A 26,163-nucleotide genomic window follows, 5' to 3' on the forward strand; every position below is an offset into this window, starting at 1 on the left:
GTGTGTTTTTTCACGTTATTTGTCATTTATTCTGTACATAATGTTTCTGCCATCGTCTCTTATAACCAAAAAGAGCTTCTGGATATCAGGACAGCGATTACTCACCTCGTATTGGACGAAGATTTTTTCTTCAACGAGTCGGACGCGAAGGATATCCTACAGACACCCGACAAGGCCCAAATCCCCGTCATTCGCAGGAGAAAGAGACTGAGATATCGTGGACATAGGTCGGGGTGCCTTGTAAGGATCCGATGGCGAGCGAGTAAACTGCCTCTTCCATCAATCCTATTAGCCAATGTTAAATCATTTGAAAATAAATTAGATGACCTAAGATTATGATTATCCTACCAACGGGACATTCAAAACTGTAATATCTTATGTTTCACCGAGTCGTGGCTGAACGAAGACATGGACAATATACAGCTGACGGGATAAATGCTACATCGGTAGGATAGAACGGCTGACTCCGGTAAGACAAGGGGTGGCGGTCTGTGTATATTTGTAAACAACAGCTGGTGCACAAAATCAAATACTAAGGAAGTCTCAAGGTTTTGCTCGCCTGACGTAGAGTATCTTATGATAAGCTGTAGACCACACTATTTACCAAGAGAGTTTTCATCTATATTTTTCATAGCTGTCTATTTACCACCACAAACCAATGCTGGCATTAACATTGCACTCAATGAGCTGTATAAGTAAACAGGAAAACGTTCATCCAGAGGCAGCGCTCCTAGTGGCCGGGGACTTTAATGCAGGGAAACTTAAATCCGTTCTACCTAATTTCTACCAGCATATTAAATGTGCAACCAGAGGAAAAAAAACTCTAGACCATCTTTAGTCCACACACAGAGACGCATTCAAAGCTCTCCCTCGCCCTCCATTTGGAAAATCTGACCATAACTCTATCCTCCTGATTCCTGTTTATAAGCAAAAACTAAAGCAGGAAGCACCAGTGACTCGGTTAATAAAAAAATGGTCAGATGACGCAGATGCTAAGTTACAGGACTCTTTTGCTAGCACAGACTGGAACATGTTCCGGGATTCTTCAGATAGCATTGAGGAGTACACCACATCAGTCACTGGCTTCATCAATAAGTGCATCGATGACGTCGTCCCCACAGTGACCGTACGCACATACCCCAACCAGAAGCCATGGATTACAGGCAACATCCGCATTGAGCTAAAGGGTAGAGCTGCCGCTTTCAAGGAGCGGGACTCTTAACCCGGACGCTTATAAGAAATCCCGCTATGCCCTCCGACGAACCATCAAACAGGCAAAGAGTCAATACAGGACTAAGATTGAATCGTACTACACTGGCTGTGACGCTCGTCGGATGTGGCAGGGCTTGAAAACTATTACAGACTACAAAGGGAAGCACAGCCGCGAGATGCCCAGTGACACAAGCCTACTAGACGAGCTAAACCACTTCTATGCTCGCTTCGAGGCAAGCAACACTGAAGCATGCATGAGAGGACCAGCTGTTCCGGATGACTATGTGATCATGCTCTCCGTAGCAGATGTGAGTAAGACTTTTATGCAGGTCAACATTCACAAGGCCGCAGGGCCAGACGGATTACCAGGACGTGTACTCCAAGCATGTGCTGTCTTCACTGACATTTTCAACATGTCCCTGACTGAGTCTGTAATACCAACATGTTTCAAACAGACCACCATAGTCCCCGTGCCCAAGGACACTAAGATAACCTGCCTAAATGACTACCGACCCGTAGCACTGACGTCTGTAGCCATGAAGTACTTTGAAAGGCTGGTCATGGCTCACATCAACACCATTATCCCAGAAACCCTAGACCCACTCCAATTTGCATACTGCCCCAACAGATCCACAGATTATGCAATCTCTATTGCACTCCACACTGCCCTTTCCCACCTGGACAAGAGGAACACCTACGTGAGAATGCTATTCATTGACTACAGCTCAGCGTTCAACACCATAGTGCCCTCAAAGCTCATCACTAATCTAAGGATCCTGGGACTAAACACCTCCTTCTGCAACTGAATCCTGGACTTCCTGACGGGCCGCCCCCAGGTGATAAGGGTAGGTAACAACACATCTGCCACGCTGATCCTCAACAAAGGGGCCCCTCAGGGGTGCGTGCTCAGTCCCCTCCTGTACTCCCTGTTCACCCATGACTGCATGGCCAGGCACGACTCCAACACCATCATTAAGTTTGCCAACGACACAACAGTGGTAGGCCTGATCACTGACAACGATGAGACAGACTAAAGGGAGGAGGTCAGAGACCTGGTCATGTGGTGCCAGGATAAGAACCTCTCCCTCAACGTGACCAAGGCAAAGGAGATGATTGTGGACTTCAAAAAAGGGGACTGAGCACGCCACCATTCTCATCGATGGGGCTGTAGTGGAACAGGTTGAGAGCTTCAAGTTCCTTGGTGTCCACATCTCCAACAAACTATCATGGTCCAAACACACCAAGACAGTCGTGAAGAGGGCACGACAATGCCTATTCCCCTTCAGGAGACTGAAAAGATTTGCCATGGGTCCTCAGATCCTCAAAAAGTTCTACAGCTGCACCATCGAGAGCATCCTGACTGGTTGCATCACCGCCTGGCATGGCAACTGCTCAGCCTCCAAGGCACTACAGAGGGTAGTGCGTACGGCCCAGTACATCACTGGGGCCAAGCTTCCTGCCATCCAGGACCTCTATACCAGGCGGTGTCAGAAGAAGGCCCTCAAAATTGTCAAAGACTCCAGCCACTCTAGTCATAGACTGTTCTCTCTGCTACCCCACGGCAAGCGGTACCAGAGCCCCAAGTCTAGGTCCAAAAGGCTTCTCAACAGCTTCTACCTCCAAGCCAAAAGACTCCTGAACAGCTAATCATGGCTACCCAGACTATTTGCACTGCCCCCCCACCCCCACCCCATATTTTTACGCTGCTGCTACTCTGTTAATTATTTATGCATAGTCACTTTAACTCTACCCACATGTACATATTACCTCAACTACCTCAACTAGCCGGTGCCCCCGCACATTGACTCTGCACCGGTACCCCCCTGTATATAGCCTCCCTACTGTTATTTTATTTTACTTCTGCTCTTTTTATCCCAACACTTTTTTGTTGTTGTTGTTTTATTTAACTTTTTTATTAAAAAATAAATGCATTGTTGGTTAAGGGCTGTAAGTAAGCATTTCACGGTAATGTCTACACCTGTTGTATTCGGCGCATGTGGCAAATAAAATTTGATTTGATCTGATTTGATTTGAATACATACACATAAACTATCTAGGTCAAATAGGGGAGAGGCGTTGTGCCGTGAGGTTTTGCTTTAGCTGTTTTTTTAAACCAGGTTTGCTGTTAATTTGAGTAATATGAGGTGGAACAGAGTTCAATGTAATAATGGCTCTATATAATACTGTACGCTTTCTTGAATTTGTTCTGGATTTGGGGACTGTGAAAAGACCCCTGGTGGCATGTCTGGTGGGGTGAGTGTGTGTGTCAGAGCTGTGTGTAAGTTGACTATGCAAACCATTTGGAATTTTAAATACATTAATGTGATGCAGTCAGTCTCTCCTCAACTCTTAGTCAAGAGAGACTGGCATGCATTGTATTTATATTAGCCCTCTGATTACAATGAAGAGCAAGATGTGCTGCTCTGTTCTGGGCCAGCTGCAGCTTAACTAGGTCTTTCCTTGCAGCACTCGACCACACGACTGGACAATAATAAAGATATTACAAAACTACAGCCTGCAGGACTTGCTTTTTGGAGTGTGGTGTCATAAAAGCGGAGCATCTCTTTATTACGGACAGACCTCTCATGGGCAAAATAGCTATATGTTTTCACCATGACAGTTTACAATCTAAGGTAACACCAAGTAATTTAGTCTCCTCAACTTGTTCAACAACCACACCATTCATTACCAGATTCAGCTGAAGTCTAGAACTTAGGGAATGATTTGTACCAAATACAATGCTCTTAGTTTTAGAGATGTTCAGGACCAGTTTATTACTGGCCACCCATTCCAAATCAGACTTGAACTTTTTGTTAAGGGTTCATTAGCTGTGGTTGCAGATGCGTATATGGTTGAATCATCAGCAGACATGGACACTCATGCTTTGTTTAATGCCAGTGGCAGATCATTGATAAAAATAGATACGATTAGAGAAGCTTCCATTAAAGAAAACCCTCTGAGTTCTATTAGATAGATAGCTCTAAATCCATGATATGGCAGAGGTTGAAAAGCCATAACGCATACGTTATCTCAACTACGGGTTATGGTCAATAATGTCAAAGGCTGCACTGAAATCTAACTGTACAGCTCCCACAATCTTGTTTTTATCAATTTCTTTCAACCAATCATATTACATTTGTGTCAGTGCAGTACATGTTGAGTGCCCTTCTCTATAAGCATGGTGAAAGTCTGTTGTTAATTTGTTTACAGAGAAATATAATTGTATTTGGTCAAACACAATTTTTTCCAACAGTTTGCTAAGAGCTGGCAGCAAGCTAATAGGTCTGCTGTTAGAACTAGTAAAGGCCGCATTACCACTCTTGGGTAGCGGAATGACTTTGGCTTCCCTCCAGGCCTGAGGACAAAGACTTCCCTCTAGGCTCAGATTAAAGATATGACAGATGGGAGTGGCTATAGAGTCAGCTACCATCCTCAGTAGCTTTCCATCTAAGTTGTCAATGCCAGAAGGTTTGACATTATTGAGCGATAACAATAATTTTTCCACCTCTCCCACACTAACTTTACAAAATTCAAACTTGCAATGCTTTTCTTTCATTTTTCATTTTTTTTATGCATGAGTACGATGGCTCACTGTTCGTTGTTGACATTTCCTGCCTAAGTTTGCCCACGTTGCCAATGAAGTAATCAATAAAATAATTGGTATCATCAAATGGTTTTCTATCTCCAGGCCATCAGACTGTTGCCCCATGTATATAGAGACATTGAACACTGGTCACTTGTAGTGGGCAGTAATATTTGATATGTGAATATATGGTATATTATATGTACATGACATGCGACTCGTGATAAGACTAAGCAATTGACCTAATAAAATGTTTTTCTGACTCCATAAAGATAATTAAAATATACAAGCAAGCATTAGGCAATTAGATGACGTTGACTAGCAATAATTGGTTTGAGAATTGTCTATATCAAAGGCAGATATTTAATTAAACATTGTACAATGAATGGATTCACATACAAAGCATGAAGCTTAAGTTACAAGTATTAACAAGCATTGAAGGCATCATTCCAAGCATATACAGTGGGGAGAACAAGTATTTGATACACTGCCGATTTTGCAGGTTTTCCTACTTACAAAGCATGTAGAGGTCTGTAATTTTTATCATAGGTACACTTAAACTGTGAGAGACGGAATCTTAAACAAAAATCCAGAAAATCACATTGTATGATTTTTAAGTAATTATTGCATGACATAAGTATTTGATACATCAGAAAAGCAGAACTTAATATTTGGTACAGAAACCTTTGTTTGCAATTACAGAGATCATATGTTTCCTGTAGCTCTTGACCAGGTTTGCACACACTGCAGCAGGGATTTTGGCCCACTCCTCCATACAGACCTTCTCCAGATCCTTCAGGTTTCGGGGCTGTCGCTGGGCAATACGGACTTTCAGCTCCCTCCAAATATTTTCTATTGGGTTCAGGTCTGGAGACTGGCTAGGCCACTCCAGGACCTTGAGATGCTTCTTACGGAGCCACTCCTTAGTTGTCCTGGCTGTGTGTTTCGGGTCGTTGTCATGCTGGAAGACCCAGCCACGACCCATCTTCAATGCTCTTACTGAGGGAAGGAGGTTGTTGGCCAAGATCTCGCGATACATGGCCCCATCCATCCTCCCCTCAATACGGTGCAGTCGTCCTGTCCCTTTTGCAGAAAAGCATCCCCAAAGAATAATGTTTCCACCTCCATGCTTCACGGTTGGGATGGTGTTCTTGGGGTTGTACTCATCCTTCTTCTTCCTCCAAACACGGCGAGTGGAAAAAAAAGAAGCTCTATTTTTGTCTCATCAGACCACATGACCTTCTCCCATTCCTCCTCTGGATCATCCAGATGGTCATTGGCAAACTTCAGATGGGCCTGGACATGCGCTGGCTTGAGCAGGGGGACCTTGCGTGCGCTGCAGGATTTTAATCCATGACGGCATAGTGTGTTACTAATGGTTTTCTTTGAGACTGTGGTCCCAGCTCTCTTCAGGTCATTGACCAGGTCCTGCCGTGTAGTTCTGGGCTGATCCCTCACCTTCCTCATGATCATTGATGCCCCACGAGGTGAGATCTTGCATGGAGCCCCAGACCGAGGGTGATTGACCGACATCTTGCACTTCTTCCATTTTCTAATAATTGCGGCAACAGTTGTTGCCTTCTCACCAAGCTGCTTGCCTATTGTCCTGTAGCCCATCCCAGCCTTGTGCAGCTCTACAATTTTATCCCTGATGTCCTTACACAGCTCTCTGGTCTTGGCCATTGTGGAGAGGTTGGAGTCTGTTTGATTGAGTGTGTGGGCAGGTGTCTTTTATACAGGTAACGAGTTCAAACAGGTGCAGTTAATACAGGTAATGAGTGGAGAACAGGAGGGCTTCTTAAAGAAAAACTAACAGGTCTGTGAGAGCCGGAATTCTTACTGGTTGGTAGGTGATCAAATACTTATGTCATGCAATAAAATGCAAATTAATTACTTAAAAATCATACAATGTGATTTTCTGGATTTTTGTTTTAGATTCCGTCTCTCACAGTTGAAGTGTACCTATGATAAAAATTACAGACCTCTACATGCGTTGTAAGTAGGAAAACCTGCAAAATCAAATACTTGTTCTCCCCACTGTATATCCTAAGGTTAATGTACAATACAAAGCATGAACAAAGAGATGCTTACTAGGCCAGAGGCCTAGAAACCTGGGAAATTAGAATTGATCATTCAACCTTCCTCCATGGACTGGATACTCCGATAAGAGAGAGAACAAAGGCATTTAATTCCATTTATAACATCTGAATCAAACGATACCAAGTTTTCAGTAACCTAAACCAGTGGCGGTCGGTGCCGTTTAAGATGAGGGAGGACAAGATTATTTTTTTCATGAGCATGGCCTTATTTCTATTACAGCATATTGGATGACTGTCATTCATATTCCATTCACCCAGTTCAATGTAACATATATAGGTTTAGGCTACTACATGATACTTGAGTTTTCCCTTCATGACGTTGCTGCAACCTAGCCTATGAATGAAAGTTGACAATACAGGTCGAGATAAACATTTGAGGTGACAGAAAGTGACACATGGACAGACAGTGACACATTCAATACTACCTTGCACACTCTTGCTTGCATCTAGCTGATCTAGGGTGTAATCATTACTCCAACAATTACAAAATGTCAACCTACCAGGGTAGTTACAAACAGCACAGGAATGAAATCATCAACATGTATTGATCACATCTTTACTAATGCTGCAAAAATTTGCTTTAAAGCAGTATCCAAATCCATTCGATGTAGTGATCACAATATAGCAGTCAAATATCTAGAAAAACTGAAGTTCCAAAGGCTGGGCCTAATATAGTGTATGAGAGGTCATACAATAAGTATTGTAGTGATTCCTATGTTGTTGATGTAAATAATATATGTTGGTCTATGGTGTTTAATGAGGAGCAACCAGACGCTGCACTTGACACATTTATGAAATTACTTATTCCAGTTACTAATAAGCATGCACCCATTAAGAAAATGACTGTAAAAACTGTTAAATCCCCATGGATTGATGAGGAATTGAAAAATGGTATGGTTGAGAGGGATGCGGCAAAAGGAATGGCAAATAAGTCTGGCTGCACAACCGATTGGAAAACGTACTGCAAATTGAGAAATCATATGACTAAACTGAATAAAAAGAAGAAGAAACTATACTATGAAACAAAGATAAATGATATAAAGAATGATAGTAAAAAGCTTTTGAGTACCTTAAATGAAACTTTGGGCAAAAATGCTAACTCAGCTCCATCATTCATTGAATCAGATGGCTCATTCATCACAAAACCCACTGATATATATTTTTTTAATTGGCAAGATCAGCAAACTTAGGCATGACATGCCAGCAACAAATGCTGACACTACACATCCAAGTATAACTGATCAAATTCTGAAAGACAATAATTGTAATTTTGAATTCTGTAAAGTAAATGTGGAAGAGGTGAAAAAATTATTGTAGTCTATCAACAATGACAAGCCACCGGGGTCTGACAACTTGGATGGAAAATTACTAGGATAATAGCGGACATTATTGCCACTCCTATTTGCCATATCTTCAATCTAAGCCTACTACAAAGTGTGTGCCCTCAGGCCTGGAGGGAAGCAAAAGTAATTATGCTACCCAAGAATAGTAAAGCCCCCTTTACTGGCTCAAATAGCCGACCAATCAGCCTGTTACCAACCCTTAGTAAACGTTTTGAAAAAATGGGGTTTGACCAAATACAATGCTATTTTACTGTAAACAAATTGACAACAGACTTTCAGCACGCTTATAGGGAAGGACATTCAACTGCACGGCACTTACATAAATTACTGATGATAAAACGATTGTGGGAGCTGTTTTGTTAGACTTCAGTGCGGCTTTTGACATTATCGATCATAGTTTGCTGATGGAAAAATGTATGTGTTATGGCTTTACACCCCCTGCTATATTGTGAATGAAGAGTTACCTGTCTAACAGAACACAGAGGGTGTTCTTTAATGGAAGCCTCTTCAACATAATCCAGATAGAATCAGGAATTCCCCAGGGGAGCTGTCTAGGCCCCTTACTTTTATCAATCTTTACTAATGACATGCCACTGGCCTTGAGTAAAGCCAGTGTGTCTATGTATGTGGATAACTCAACACTATACACGTCAGCTAATACAGCGAGTGAAATCACTGCAGTACTTAACAAAGAGCTGCAGTTAGTTTCAGAATGGGTAGCAAGGAATAAGTTCGTCCTTAATATTTCTAAAACTAAAAGCATTGTATTTGGGACAAATCATTCACTAAACCCTAGACCTCAACAAAATCAAAATGGTGTGGAAATTGAGCAAGTTGAAGTGAATAAACTGCTTGGAGTAACCCTGGATTCTAAACTGCCATGGTCAAAACATGTTGATACAACAGTGGCTAAGATGGGTAGAAGTCTGTCCAAAATAAAGCGCTGCTCTGCCTTTTTAACAACACTATCAACAAGGCAGGTCCTACAGGCTCTAGTTTTGTCACACCTGGACTACTGTTCAGTTGTGTGGTCAGGTGCCACAAAGAGGGACCTCGGAAAATTACAATTGGCTCAGAACAGGGCAGCACGGCTGGCCCTTAAATGTAAACGGAGAGCTAACATTAATAATATTCATGTAAATCTCTCATGGCTCAAAGTGGAGGAGAGATTGACTTCATCACTACTTGTTTTTGTAAGAAGTGTTGACATGCTGAATGCACCGAGGTGTCTGTTTAAACTACTAGCACACAGCTCGGACACCCATGCATACCCCAGAAGACATGCCACCAAAGGTCTCTTCACAATCCCCAAGTCAAGAACAGACTATGGGAGGCACACAGTACTACATACAGTGGCTTGCGAAGGTATTCAACCCCCTTGGCATTTTTCATATTTTGTTGCCTTACAACCTGGAATTAAAATGGATTTTTTGGGGGGTTTGTATCATTTCATTTACACAACATGCCTACCACTTTGAAGATGCAAAATATGTTTTATTGTGAAACAAACAAGAAATAAGACAAAAGAACAGAAAACTTGAGTGTGTATAACTATTCACCCCCCCCCCCCCCCCAAAGTCAATACTTTGCAGAGCCACCTTTTGCAGCAATTACAGCTGCAAGTCTCTTGGGGTATGTCTCTATAAGCTTGGCACATCTAGCCACTGGGATTTTTGTCCATTCTTCAAGGCAAAACTGCTCCAGCTCCTTCAAGTTGGATGTGTTCCGCTAGTGTACAGCAATCTTTAAGTCATACCACATATTCTCAATTGGATTGAGGTCTGGGCTTTGACAAGGCCATTCCAAGACATTTAAATGTTTCCCCTTAAACCATTCAAGTGTTGCTTTAGCAGTATGCTTAGGGTCATTGTCCTGCTGGAAGGTGAACCTCCGTCCTAGTCTCAAATCTCTGGAAGACTGAAACAGGTTTCCCTCAAGAATTTCCCTGTATTTAGCGCCATCCATCATTCCTTCAATTCTGACGAGTTTCCCAGTCCCTGCCGATGAAAACTATCCACACAGCATGATGCTGCCACCACCATGCTTCATGAGAGGTGTTGTGTTTGCGCCAGACATAACGTTTTCCTTGATGGCCAAAAAGCTCAATTTTAGTCTAATCTGACCAGAGTACCTTCTTCCATATGTTTGGGGAGTCTCCCACATGCCTTTTGGCTAACACCAAACGTGTTTGCTTATTTTTTTCTTTAAGCAATGGCTTTTTTCTGGCCACTTCCATAAAAGCCCAGCTCTGTGGAGTGTACGGTTTAAAGTGGTCCTATGGACAGATACTCCAATCTCCACTGTGGCGCTTTGCAGCTCCTTCAGGGTTATCTTTGGTCTCTTTGTTGCCTCTCTGATTAATGCCCTCCTTGCCTGGTCTGTGAGTTTTGGTGGGAGGCCCTCTCTTGGCAGGTTTGTTGTGGTGCCATTGTCTTTCAATTTTTTTATAATGGATTTAATGGTGCTCTCTGATCTGTACTTCTCCACAACTTTGTCCCTGACCTGTTTGGAGAGCTCCTTGGTCTTCATGGTGCCGCTTGCTTGGTGGTGCCCCTTGCTTAGTGGTGTTGCAGACTCTGGGGCCTTTCAGAACAGGTGTATATATACTGAGATCATGTGACAGATCATGTGACACTTAGATTGCACACAGGTGGACTTTATTTAACTTATTATGTGACTTTTGAAGGTAATTAGTTGCACCAGATCTTATTTAGGGGCTTCATAGCAAAGGGGGTGAATACGTATAAACGCACCACTTTTTCGTTATTTATTTTTTAGAAGTTTTGACCAATTTGGACTATTTTGTGTATGTCAATTACATGAAATCCTAATAAAATTCAATTTAAATTACAGGTTGCAATGCAACAAAATAGGAAAAACGCCAAGGAGGATGAATACTTTTGCAAGGCACTGTATATGGAGACTGTTTAGTGCAAAAAATAAGGTGTTAAATACATTGCTCACACATTGCTGAGGTGGACCAATCAGTGGACATTCCTCTGCATTGCACCACCTGTTTCTGGTTTTTCAATCACACATCCCATTGTTTAAAAGCCGGTCAGTTGTGTTTGTTGTTAGAGACTATTTTCCGTATGTGAGTATGGATACTGTGGTGTCCTGTGTTTTGTTTACGCATTCATTTGCTGGTTACTCTGTTTGGTAACTTTGTTGTGTGTTTCTGGGAAAAGGGGAATTTAAGCAAGTTGCCCTTGGGCATAACAGACTTTCAACTCCCTCAAAAGATTTTCTATGGGGTTGAGATCTGGAGACTGGCTAGGCCACTCCAGGACCTTGAAATGCTTCTTACGAAGCCACTCCTTCGTTGCCCGGGCGGTGTGTTTGGGATCATTGTCATGCTGAAAGACCCAGCCACGTTTCATCTTCAATGCCCTTGCTGATGGAAGGAGGTTTTCACTCAAAATCTCAAGATACATGGCCCCATTCATTCTTTCCTTTACACGGATCAGTCGTCCTGGTCCCTTTGCAGAAAAACAGCCCCAAAGCATGATGTTTCCACCCCCATGCTTCACAGTAGGTATGGTGTTCTTTGGATGCAACTCAGCATTCTTTGTCCTCCAAACATGACGAGTTCAGTTTTTACCAAAAAGTTCTATTTTGGTTTCATCTGACCATATGACATTCTCCCAATCCTCTTCTGGATCATCCAAATTCACTCTAGCAAACTTCAGACGGGCCTGGACATGCACTGGCTTAAGCAGGGGGACACATCTGGCACTGCAGGATTTGAGTCCCTGGCGGCGTAGTGTGTTACTGATGGTAGGCTTTGTTACTTTGGTCCCAGCTCTCTGCAGGTCATTCACTAGGTCCCCCCGTGTGGTTCTTGGATTTTTGCTCACCGTTCTTGTGATCATTTTGACCCCACGGGGTGAGATCTTGCGTGGAGCCCCAGATCGAGGGAGATTATCAGTGGTCTTGTATGTCTTCCATTTCCTAATAATTGCTCCCACAGTTGATTTCTTCAAACCAAGCTGCTTACCTATTGCAGATTCAGTCTTCCCAGCCTGGTGCAGGTCTACAATTTTGTTTCTGGTGTCCTTTGACAGCTCTTTGGTCTTGGCCATAGTGGAGTTTGGAGTGTGACTGTTTGAGGTTGTGGACAGGTGTCTTTTATACTGATAACAAGTTCAAACAGGTGCCATTAATACAGGTAACGAGTGGAGGACAGAGGAGCCTCTTAAAGAAGAAGTTACAGGTCTGTGAGAGCCAGAAATCTTGCTTGTTTATAGGTGACCAAATACTTATTTTCCACCATAATTTGCAAATAAATTCATACACATTTTTTTCTCAATTTGTCTGTCATAGTTGACGTGTACCTATGATGAAAATTACAGGCCTCTCTCATCTTTTTAAGTGGGACAACTTGCACAATTGGTGGCTGAGTAAATACTTTTTTTCCCCACTGTATATATATGTGTGTATCTAGCTATCATCTGCAAATCTGTGTACTAGACCAATACACTTTGATATAATTTAATTTTTAAACACAAAATAGAGACATGAGTGTTGTGTGAGACACTATGGTAGGCGTGTGTCTGCGTGAATTTATGGCGGTTAATGTGTGGTTGCATGTTATGTTAGTGTGTCTGTCTCCCTGTGAGGTTGATGTCTCAAAGTATGTGGTTCTATGATATTACACAGCGGAACCAAATGGGCGCTCAGTTCTACATCAGATCAGAGGAAGTACAGAGCAGAGCTTATACTGTAAGGTCCCGAGTTTGTAAGTCGCTCTGGATAAGAGCGTCTGCTAAATGACGTAAATGTAAATGTAATGTAAATGAGTCAGCTTCATATCAGTCACACTATTGTTCACATCTTACCAGAGAGATTAATAGTATTATGACTTGAGATGTTATCAACTCCAGGTCTTGGCACCTTCCTGGTCTCTAGGGTGTGCAAATCATTATCCTCCTACTTCCTTCCTGCTCAGGAAGATGACATCAGTCACACCCTAACTTTCCCCCATCCATCCCTGGAGTCAGACAACCAGACGCTGAGATACAGGTAACTGCCAAAATAAAGGATGCACCAACATAAAGTGTCTTAAGGGTGGTGGTCCACCATGATCTGCCAGAACAGCTTCAATGCGCCTTGGCATAGATTCTAAAAGTGTCTGGAACTCTATTGGAGGGATGCGACACCATTCTTCCATGAGAAATTCTATCATTTGGTCTTTTGTTGATGGTGGTAGAAAACGCTGTCTCCAGAATATCCCATAAATGTTCAATTGGATTGAGATCTGGTGAAGAATGACGAAGGCTACTTATACATATTCATGAATTGGGTGTGGGAATTTCCACGTGGAGTTGATAAATATCAACAAATAGGGCACTGACAGCTATCAATGTAGGTAGCTAGCATGCTAACCTTATCTGTCTCACTAGCTATCTTGCTAACCTTATCTAGTTAGCTAAAGTTATCTGTTGAAGCAGTTTTTTTTTAACTACACCATATTCAAAAGATTAGCCAGATGGCTCTATGGCTGGTTATGGAGCTGGATTTGTCATAAGCATCCATTTAGGGAAAACTTTGACACAGATGGAAACCACTGGCCTATCTTTGACTTCGCCATCTATTGTTATCTCAAAAGTTTGGGCATCTTCTGTAAATTGCAGCCGGGAATCCGCAATAAAAACAGTTACAAAGAATGAGATAAAGCTCCGGTAATATGGATAACTATTGAAAGATAACTGATAATTTCAGGTCTCACGTTAGAGACAGAAGCATGCTACATTGCAGACCAATCCAAACTCATCTCCCGGCATGTCCAGCCCAGCCATTATCTCAGCCAATCACAGATAGCGGGAAGGTTCCTGTCTTTTTCCGTGGCTAAACCAACTAGGCTCGTAATTTAACAATTGTATTCGTAGTTATGGATGGAATACAAGTTTGTTATTAAGGCACATGAAAGTTCACATGTTCCGAAGGCATTTCTGGCCAAAATAAAAAATTAATGTTTACGTTTAAATGCCGCTCCTGTGAAGTGCGACATACGCCTAGTTTCCTGAAACAAGTCACATATGAGTTGTTCTACATTGCAATGGACATGGTGCAACCTTTGGTAGGTAGGCTGCCGGCAGGCTTCAGCTGCAGGAGAGCAAAGTCATGTCAGCCCTGCTCATGATTTTCACAGTGGAAGTGAAATGATAGGCTACAATTACTTTGCTCATGATCATGCATGCCGCAAATGACATCAGGGCCGTAACTACATATGAGGACACTGAGGTCCGGACCTCGTAAATGTTTTCTAATATGAAAAAAACCCCAATAATAATAATTTTGTACACAATAAAGATAATCAAATACTCTCACTAAAACTCAAACCTGAGTTACGGCCCTGAATTACATTTATCTATAAGTTCCTTGAATTTTCATTATTTTGTAGTTTCTAGCTAACATTTACACCAATCAAAGCAGTGGAGCGTGTGGTGAAGTAAAACTTTTGTGATCAAAACCATTCATCTTGGGGCGACGGGGGGAGCGGGTTTGCAAAATGCTAACATATCACACAATTTATAAAATGGTCAGATATTTTTTTATACAGACTAGCTAAAAAATAAGTGATGTTTATGATAATTTTCTGTTAAACAAAGGGTAGGTGCAAAAATATAACTTTGCACCCCCTATTTTAATATGCTCCATGGCTCAGGCAGCCAAATGGACACAAAGCTGTTTGGCTCATGAAACGTAGGCTGAAAATAGTTTGTATGTCATATCATAGGAAAAGACACCACATTCACACAGATTTGCACGAAGTGGCAGTTCGGATTTGTCACTTCAAGCCCAAATATATCATACTTTGACTTAAACGATGACTTATTGACTTAAATTGTTGTGCAACATCATGGGTAAACTCTGGCCATTGTCAGTTATTTGTCAACAGTACTACCCCTAGAAGGAGTGGGAACTTTGGACGGGATTCTTCAATGAAGTGTTTGTTGTCATTCAATGAGAGGCGACTAGTTTTCATGACAACATTTTCACTTGAGAAACACTGCACCAAACATCTTAGTTAGATGTAAGAACTTCTCTGCAAAACCGTCAAAATTAATGACAGATTTCTTGATTTATCTTAGATTAACTTAGACTATTTTGAGGAAGTTCATACTGTCTATGGTGTTGCAACGGCATCTCTAATAGGGACAAAAAGTAATATTGCCGTCTTGTGCAAGTTTTAAATTGACCCAATACCTGTTAGCAAAGGTGTCAGCCAGAGATGACGGAGCATGCAGGGTGATTGCATGATGTCTACTTTAATGCTAATTAGCATTTTCGAATTTGAGAGTAAATAGAGACAAATATATTGATAAAAGTCACCTTGTTCGAGAGATATTTACATTTTTTTTTATTTTTTTTTTCATTTAGCAGACACTCTTATCCAGAGTGACTTACAGTTAGTGAGTTCATACATTTTCATACTGGCCCCCCATGGGAAAAGAACCCACAACCCTGGCGTTGCAAGCGCTATGCTCTACCAATTGAGCTACAGGGGACTACATGCTTAGCAAAACATCACGCCAGGGTAAGCCTACACAAAACACGGCTCTTATTTTAAATGTTTCTAAAATCCCCTATGTAAAAATTAATGGTGAAAAAACAATTGGAACCATTTCCCTGTTTGAACGCTAGTTTTTATGGGTATTATGACACCTCCACTGTGGGGCTCTATGAGAGGGGAGGTAGGGAGGCAGAGTGCCTGGACCTGGTGCAGGGGTGTGTAGGACATATGTAGTCAAGGATCAGGCTCATGGTGGACTGTGACTGTGTCCCTCTAGCCTAGCTGTCTGCCCGGCAGTGACCAGGCTCCCAAAGTGACGTGGGACGCGAGGACATGAATGCAGGGCTTTGTCCAGCACATGGTCATCACATTCCACTGGAGCCACTTTGTGTGTGGACTCGGAGGGCAGCAGAACGGAGGAAAAGAGAGGGCTGGTGGAGGACTGGCTAGCCAGCTGAGCACAGAGCCACAATGTAGCACCAGGGATCCAGGGAACGCCATGCAGGATACCACTGCTGTGCTGTCCCCAAAACGCATACATGAGCTACAGTACAGCATAGCAATGTCATAGCTGACAATGTCTGGTTTGGAAACATCTCTTGGCTATGAAAGATTTCACTCAAACAAGCAGTATATTTTGTACTGTGGCAATGTTTTGGCCCCACTTAGTTTCAGCTATCTTGGAGTTAAATGCCCTAATGCATTACTCTTGATATTTACCAAGAGCCAGAGGAGAAACCTGAATCCTGCTTGCCTCCTTGGGTCTGAAGAGCTCACATTGAATGTGATTCAGTATGGGACAGCGCCCCCATAGGTCAGTATGTGGTAGTACATCGTGGTGCTGCTGAACGATGTGTAGTGTGGTGGGATACGGTGTGGAGTAATGAAGTGCTTCATGTTTTAATTGTAGCCTGGGTCTTGGCCAGCTATGGAAGGAATGAGTCATTGCTATGGAAGAACAGAGTGTAAAAAAGCAGAGCAGAGCAGAGCGCTACACAGACAGAGGAATGGCTCTGGCTCTGTCTGCAGGGCTTCTAATGTAGCTACATAGAACCGAAGAATGGAATTCAGTACGGAAGAGTGATTCAGTGGTCGACTTCAGTTTGCTTTATCTCTTGGATGGCTGTGTGAAAACATACTGTCCCTATAATCAACTTATTCTCCCCCCCGACCTGAAGAAAGCATGCCTCTTACCCTTTCCCATCCCACCCAGCAACCAAGGTTGCCCATCAGTCCCCCTCCCACCCACCCATCTCCCGAGCCAAAAAACTATTCACAGCAGTGTAGCCTGCCAGCAGTAATCTTTTCTGATCGATTGAGAGATTCAAGGCACTACCCTCATTAAGTAACACTATAGATGCAAATATTTAAATTCATTCACTTCTAAATTAATTTTGTAACTTTGCCCCAGAAGCATTTCACTGCAGGGCACTTCCACATCATATGAAATAATGTGCCTAACTGATTTAGGGGACACAGTTAACAGATTATGGGTTGCCAAGGTCATAATTTTCCATATTCTGTTCCAGTTAAAGGGTTGTTCAGATTCAAATAGATCTGTGGACCATAGTTTTGTAATGGCTAGCTCAGAATATGAGCTTTCCAAAAGTAGTTTATATATTATAAAGATCAGTCTTTTTGGGAGCCCAGATCATTTATTTATAAATCCCATAATTGGATGGTTCGGTAGTTGGGTTTCCAAAGGGACTCCATAGGCCAGCATAGCTGACATAAATTGTAAATATAGAAAAAAAGCAGTTGCCTTGTAATGTGTATGTATCTTTCAAATCTTTAAATGTTCTCAAACCATTACTGTCCATGATATCGGTAAGGGTACGGATTCCACATTTGGACCATTGGGGGGATGCAAAAGACCTCCTTCCCGATCACAATTTTGCGCCAAATAGAAATTCTGTGTGCAATAATAGGACCAATGCGTAATTTACATTGTTTAAGAGATATATTAGTGAAGGTCCACCTCTTCCAGGGCAATAGGAGACACCGTATTTACCTTTATATAGTTCTCTTTATAGTCAGCCAGGGGGCAGAAGAATCATGTCTAAACCAACTTTGGATGGGGCGAAATGCTAGTGCCTTGAAATATATTTACAGTTTGGTATGGATAGTCCTGCTACGTTTTTCCCTCTTTGTAAATTAGTTAATTTTATCTGGGATCGTTTACCTTGCCATATAAATGTTGAAACCACACTATGAATTTTATCCTAATAGCCAGAAGGGGGAGTCATGGGATCCATTAACCTAAAGAAATTCAGCCGTGGCAATATATACATTTTGACAATAGATATGCTGCATGTTAAAGCAACTGGGATACTATTCCATCTACTGAGGTTAGATTGAATTGATTTGAGCGTAATTTTTTTGTCATTTTTACCCCCCTTTTTCTCCCCAATTTCGTGATTACGATCTTGTCTCATTGCTGCAATTCCCCAACGGGCTCAGGAGAGGCGAAGATCGAGTCATGCATCTTCCGAAACATGACCCACCAAACCGCGCTTCTTAACACCCGCCCGCACCAATGTGTCGGAGGAAACACCGTTCAACTGACGACCGAAGTCAGCCTGCAGGCGCCCGAACAGCCACAAGGAGTTGCCAGAGCGGCCAAACCCTCCTCTATCCCGGACAACGCTGGGCCAATTGTGCACTGCTGCATGGGATTCCATGTCACGCACCCTAGGCTGTAGTGACGCCGCAACACTGCGATGCAGTGCCTTAGACCACTGTGCCACTCAGGAGGCCTGATTTGAGCGTTCTGCTAATGTTTCTGGCAATGGTTTTATCTAAGGAAGGAAATATATCTACTCCCAAATATTTAAAATGGGAAATGATTGGGATTCCTAAGTAGAGCTGGAGTCCTCCATCGGGGTCTTGAGAGGCAGTAGGGTTTATTTGGTTAGATACGTTTTATAGCTTGAGATGAAGCTGAATTTATCTATGATCTTCAATGCGTTTTGGAGCAATTTAAATACATTGTCTAGATATAGTAAAATATCGTTTGTGTATAATGAGATGAAGTGATCAGTAGATTTGAGGGAAATTGGTGTTATTTCTTTCGATCGACGAAATGCCTGGGCCAGGGGTTCCATGGATAATAAGAATAGCAAAGGCAAAATTGGATCGCCTTGTCTGCTGCCTCTAGTGATTCTGAACGGAGCAGATATTGCCTGTTATAACTATGGCTGAGGGATTGGCATATAGTATTTTAATCCTATTAATGAAAGTGGAGCCAATTCCCATATGTTCAGACCAGAGATATGACCATTCTAGTATATCAAAAGCTTTTGCTGCTTCGAAGGATAATACAGCCCCAAGGAGCTGTTGTTTCTGATGAAGCATCTAAGATATGTAATAGTCGACGGAGGTTATCTGAGGATAAACGCTTTTTATCAAATCCACTTTGGGTAAGTAAGTCTCAAGACGGGATGACAACATTTTAGAAAACAGTTTAATATCTGTGTTTATCAAAGATAGGGGCCATAGGGAGAACACTGGGTGGCATCATTACCTTTTTTTAAATAAAAGCGAAATTAGTACTGTATTCACATCTCTCCCAAATGAACCTTTGTGTACGGCTGTATTAATCATTTCGAGCAATAGTGGACCTAATTGATTCAAAATGTTTAAATAGACCTCAGGAGGAATATCATCCTGTCCAGGTGATTTGCCTTTATTCATGCAATCCAGTGCCCTTTTGAGTTCGTTGAGAGAGATTTGGGCTCCCAGCGAGGTGTCTTCCTCTGTTGAGAGAAGAGTTCTTAACTTTTTTAGAAAGGACTTAGTCTTGCTTGGTGTGTATTTACAATCAGAGGTGTACAGTTCTTTTTAGAAGCGGAATAATATTTGATTAATTAATTAGGGTTCTGATAGCAATTCCCCTGTTTCAGATTCAGTAGTTGCTATCAGCTAATTGATCATTACTGCATAGCTTGTTGTCCAGTAAATGACTGGGACGATTACAATGGAAGTAGTCGTTGAGTCATGGAAGTAGTCTGCCCCGTGTAGCTCAGTTGGTAGAGCATGGCGCTTGCAACGCCAGGGTTGTGGGTTTGATTCCCACGGGGGGCCAGTATGAAAAAAATTATAATTATGCACTAACTGTAAGTTGCTCTGGATAAGAGCATCTGCTAAATGACTAAAATGTAATGGTTGAGTCTTACTTGATGGATGGCAAATTCTGCTCTCTGTCCTATCAATAAATTAAGTTATGTCTTGACTTTGGAAAGAGTAATAGCTACCTGGTCTGAAGACTGTTTGTTGAGAACACTCTGACACAGTTAACAACATTTCCAGATCTGATATCTTCTTTAATTGTGATTTATACAACCCAGATGCAAATGCAGTTGCATTATAAAAAACAATAATTGGGGGGACATTCTGAAATTTGAAGTTGGCAGTATTAAGTGTGTGTAAGGTTCTTAGTCATCCTTGTGTTCTTGAACGTAGCCCTGTTTCTTTGTGTTCTTGAACGTAGCCCTGTCTTTCATTTTTGTTCATTGATTTCACCTGTGTTAGTTACTCACCTGGTCTTATCAGCACCTTATTTAGTTCAGTTCATTCTGTTTGTGCCTTGTGAGGTATTGTTCGTTTTGACTCTACTAACCTTTTCCTAGCTCATTTGTGAGAACCAGTTATAGCCTTCAGTCCTAGTTTTTGATTCTCCTGCCTGTTTTCCCACCTGTGTATGACCATTGCCTGCCCGTGACCACGATTCCTGCCTTCTGCGAAGGCGAATTAAACACCTGCATGTGAATCTACACCTTTTTCTCCCTGAGTATTCATTACAGTGTGGTGGTCAGACAAGCTCGTGTCGAATTTCTATTTTCTCAGAGGTGTAGAGGTGTAGAGAATAGTATGAAATCGATTCGTGAGAATAATTTATGCCTGTTTGAGTAGAAAGTGTACTCTTTTACTTTAGGATTATGTGCTCACCAGGCATCAATGAGGTTGCAATCAGAAAGTATATGCTGGAGAGCCTTGGTTACATGGGGATTGTAGTTGGACACGCATGTCCAAAATGGCATTCATGTCTGTCCCAATAAACAGATGGAATTCAATTATATTATATAATTAATTCTAACAATATGCTGTTCAGATAATATTTTATTTTAGGACTACATGAATTTGGAGCGTATACATTAATAAAGGCAATTTTCTTTCCATTATGGATACATTTAAGGAAAGTGATTCTGCCTTCTTGGTCTTCACCTTTACCCCAAAATGGTAATTTTGAGTTTCTTATGTATCATTATGATTATACCTTAAGTTTTGTTTGGGGCTAAAGAAAAAGCAGCCAGTTTGTACAAATGGTTCTTTATTATATGTGAGTCCTTTTGGAGCATTGCTATATCAACATGGTTTCTTGCTAGGATATCAAGACAGCTGGAACATTTAATAGGACAGTTTAGAACTTTCAAATTCCAAGAGAGAATAGCTAGTGTTGCCATTGTAAAACAAAAAAGAATGTATTATTAATAACATCATTGTTATCTTGTCACGCCCTGACATTGAGATCTCTAGTTGAGTTGGTCAGGGTGTGAAATCTAGTTTATATATTTCTATGTTGGCCGGGTGTGGTTCCCAATCAGAGGCAGCTGTCGGTCGTTGTCTCTGATTGGGGATCATACTTAGGCAGCCATGTTGCCTACCTTAGTTGTGGGATCTTGTTTCTGTTTGGCTTGTTTGATGTTTAGCCTCTTGAACTTCACGGTCTGTTGGATTTTGTTATTTTGTCGGTGTTTATTAAAATAAACGACTATGTATGCATACCATGCTGCACCTTGGTCCGATCCTTTATATAACGAACATGACATATCTTTAGTGTTAATAAGCCCATGGTTGTGAAACAAAAAGAAGGAGCCACAGGGAAACCCACCCATTGGTCATTCCCCACTCAGAAACCTCCCCCTTTGAACCATTCCCCCCCTTCCCTCACCCTTAAGGTACTGAGAAAACTATGGGCCCTGGTCAAAAGAAATGCACTAAAGAGGGAATAAGGTGCCATTTGGGACAGAGAGAATGAGTCAGGGCTCTAAAATCCCCTGATCTGGTGTGTTTATATTGTGACTCATAATCAGGAAGTCATGGTCAGTCAGAAGAATATCTTCAGACTTTGTCACAAGACTTTGTTTTGATCTTCCATACTTTTTTTTCTCACTGGAAGGGCGAGGGGTCGGTTTAACATGTGTTGGTCTGATGTGTGAACTGCAGGCACAGTCTCTGACCAAAAAGACAAATAAAGAGAGGAAGGAAAGAGGAAGCCTGTCTCTCTTTCTCCCTCACTTTCGCTCTCTCTCTTTCTTTCTCTCACTCTATCGCCCTCTCTCTCTCTCTCTCAATTCAATTTCAATTTCAATTTAAGGGCTTTATTGGCATGGGACACGTATGTTAACATTGCCAAAGCAGTTCTCCTACCAGTTTGCCTACCTGTGTATGACCATTGCCTGCCTGTGACCACGATTCCTGCCTTCTGGCGAAATAAACACCTCCCTCTCTCTCTCTGTCTCCTCTCTCTCTTTTTAATCTTTTGTTAAGTGTTTCATTTGCTAAGTTCCCTCTATCCCTCTACAGCCAGAGAGAGTCAGCCCATGTCCGTCGACACAACTGGGTGTCTGTTAGAAGTTAATAGAAGACTGCACAGCTGGGCTGAGGCTGCCGCTACTGCTACTGGGGCTCTGTGTCCACGCCAGAGGGACAGACCGTGTCCTCACATTGTTTAACTGGGGCTGGGGCTGAGCCAGAGCTGGGCTAGCCTAGACTGAAAGTTGGGCTGCTGCTGGTTCTCTCTGTCCAGATGGATTCAGTCAGAGTGGCAGTCAGTATTTAACAAGACTCCTTCACTCTGCACACACTGCCACACAGTCCTCAGTCAACACTCAAGGGGACAGGGCTTGCTGCCATAGACCTCAATGGAAAAGAGCTCCTCTGTCCTCCTCCTTGGCTTGTACTATATCTATATTTTTAGGTTTCTGTAAGCTTTGTGACAACTGTAACATGGCTTTACAAATACATTGATTGTTTGATAGATAATTTTTTATTTTACCTTTATTTAACTAGGCAAGTCAGTTAAGAACAAATTCTTATTTACAATGACGGCCTACAACGGCCAAACCCAGACGACGTACAGGAATGTACACACGGCAGTACGCCTATGCGTGAATGTTCCAAAATGCAATTTGCGGGAAAACACTGTTCTAAAATGTGATCCACACATGCAAATGGTTTCATGGACAGAGATGGAAATATCAGTTAGAAAGAGGGGAGATCTAAAGATGCAACAACCATCATGGGTTGCTAATATGATTAGGATAATGCCTTTGGCTGCTAGACAATGAAATAAAGTTGAAAGAAAACCAATAGAACAGGAGAACACATAATGAGTAAGTCTTTATAAAACTAATTGTCTACACATTTTTTTATGGTTGGATTTTGGCTATAGGCTACTTTGAAGCAAGGTAAGACATGCGTCCAGGTTTCAAACAATTAAGAAACAATAAAAATATTGCGATGCTAATGATAGACCTAACCGTCTTCTGGTAGATGGAAAGGTTTTCTCAAAAACCTTCTCTATTAAATGTTAACTAGCTACAAAGTAGCCTATGCCTACCTGTCAGAATGATATTATGATTATTTGCATCAATCCAGTGGCCATTTATTTTGCAAACTCCATCTCATGTGCTACAGTAACACCGCTAATCAAACAATAGTGCTAGGTGCCTGCACACTTGAATGAAAGGGTAGAGAAATTCTGGCGAAAAACATGGTGTCCCTGCTGGAAAAGTTTGAATACCACTGTTTTAAAGGGAACATTTTATTTCAGATGGTGTCTACATAATTACATTTCCATTCACTGTCGTTCAACAAAATAAATCGGACCTTCCCCCTTCCTCCCGCTACCTTTACCAGTGCTGCTGAAAAAAATCCTAGGGGAAAAAATGGACTAGAGTGAGAACATCAATCCATTTAATGAGAGCTGATTTATGTTTCTACGACTTGGTATCTTTCATCTGTGTAGTTTGAGGTTGTGTTGAAATGAAACATTTGGCCACAAACTGCTACTTTGTCCTGTAAACTTCCCAACCTTATTCAGAGAAAGTGTGTGTGTGTGTGCGTGCGCGCGCGGCAGGTAGCTTAGTGGGTAAGACCGTTGTGCCAGTAACCGAAAGGTCGCTGGTTCTAATCCCCGAGCCGGCTATGTGAAAAATCTGTCTGTGCCTTTAAGCAAGGCACTTAACCCTAATTGCTCATGTAAGTCGCTTTGGATAAGTCTCTGCTAAATGACTAAAATGTAATGTAATGTGTGGTGAGGGGGGATTCTAAGCTGACATATGGAATTGTTTTAAGATGGTCATACTATGGATCATTTAGCTATTTGATTTGGAATTTTATAACCCCTTTAGGTATACAAAATATATAAAAAATGATTTGATATAATATGGAATTTGGCCTTTACTACTATAGCCCAAAGAAATGCATTGAATAACACATTCATAAATGGCAAAAAAAAGATAGTCCAAAAATAAATAATAAGAAACAAGGTTTTGAAGTGTTTGTTCTACATCTAGAATATATAAGACTGCTCAGGAAATACATATACATATATATATGACACATATTTAACCCCTTTTTTGGGTAGTCACAAAACTACACTGAAAAAAATATAAACACAACATGTAAAGTGTTGGTCCCATGTTTCATGAGCTGAAATAAAATATCCCAGAAAATATCTCTCAAATTTGGTTTACATCCCTGTTAGTGAGCATGTCTCCTTTAATACAGTTTTTTTCAATTGTTTACACGCGATTTTGAAAACAGAGTTATTTTTGTCAAAATATAATCACAATTATCCAAACACCACAATCAATTAGCAAAATTCCTAGATTGTTTGCAAAATGACACACTTCAGTCAAAACATACACACTTCAGTCAAAACATATACACATATTTGTGAAAATGCTATTTGTTTTCATTTAACCAACACAGTCATCAATGATCATACACTATTGCAGCCAGTTTCACACTGCTGTGATAAATAAAAAACACATTTGTAAAAAAAAAAAAAAAATATTTTTGGCCAGACATTCTTACTGTATGTGAGAGATAATTTAGGTGACAAAAAATAGTGAGAAACTCACAACATTATTCATGATTTGTTTTGAGATATAAGGAGAATGTAGACAAATACTGTAGGCCTACTATAACCTTACCAAGCACTGCACAACACTTGATGCTGCAGACTGAATATTTCAAGTATTTATTTCAATACTTACAGTATTTCTTACCATAATCAGTTACAGTAATCAACCAACAATGATATCAATTACTGTAAACAAATAAAATCCGTAGACAAATAAAAATTACTGCATGAATTACAGTACATACACTTTGACTCTGAAGAAAAGTAAAGTAAAAGTAAACAGAAATGAAAGAAAACTACTGTAAAAGCAACAAGAATACTGTAACTATCCGTCTCTCCGTCTGGCTGGATCAGGCCATAACATTTCATCCACATCACAGGCTATGTCTTCATTGGCAAGGCACCGTTGGAAGAATCGCCTTGTGTGACGAATCCACCCCTGCACTGAAGCTGCTTCAATAAGATCACATGCCTGTTCCATGGCCTGAATGAGGGGCAAACGGTCATAAGGCCGCAGGTCATATACCTTCCACCGCCACGCTGAAAAAAATTATTCTATAGGATTCAGGAAGGGGGAGTATGGGGGAAGGTATAAAACTTCAAAATCACGGTGATCATGGAACCAGTTCTGGACTAGAGCAGCCCGATGAAATGAGACATTGTCCCAAACGACAATGTACCGCATCTGGTCCACTTGGTGTAATGCTGTGACAATCTCATGCAATCGGTCAAGAAATGCAAGTATCAGATTTGCATTATAGGGTCCCAGATTTGCATGGTGGTGGAGGACCCCATTTTGTGTGATAGCAGCGCAAAGGGTGATGTTACCCCCTCGCTGCCCTGGCACATTGGTGATTGCCCTGTGCCCAATTACATTTCTCCCTCTTCTTCTTGTTTTTGCAAGGTTAAATCCAGCCTCATCCACATATATAAATTCATGTTGAATTTCAGCAGCATCCATTTGCAAGACTCTCTGAAACACATTAAAGAAAATAGGATGCTATTCAATATCTATAGCACAGTATTTTTTTTGTGACAGAACATTATGAGCAGTGCATGATACCACACAATAGTCAGATGAACAATGCATACCTCCACATACTCATTGCGCAGATGTTTCACTCTCTCTGAATTTCTGTCAAATGGTACCCGATACAGTTGCTTCATGTATATTTGATTTTTCTTTAGGATTCGACCTAATGTTGACAGAGAGACTCGTTGGATGTTATTGAAAATATTGTCATCATTGATGATATTGG

The sequence above is a fragment of the Coregonus lavaretus genome (genome assembly GCF_964263955.1).
Source record: "Coregonus lavaretus genome assembly, chromosome: 25".
Taxonomy (NCBI): Eukaryota; Metazoa; Chordata; class Actinopteri; order Salmoniformes; family Salmonidae; genus Coregonus; species Coregonus lavaretus.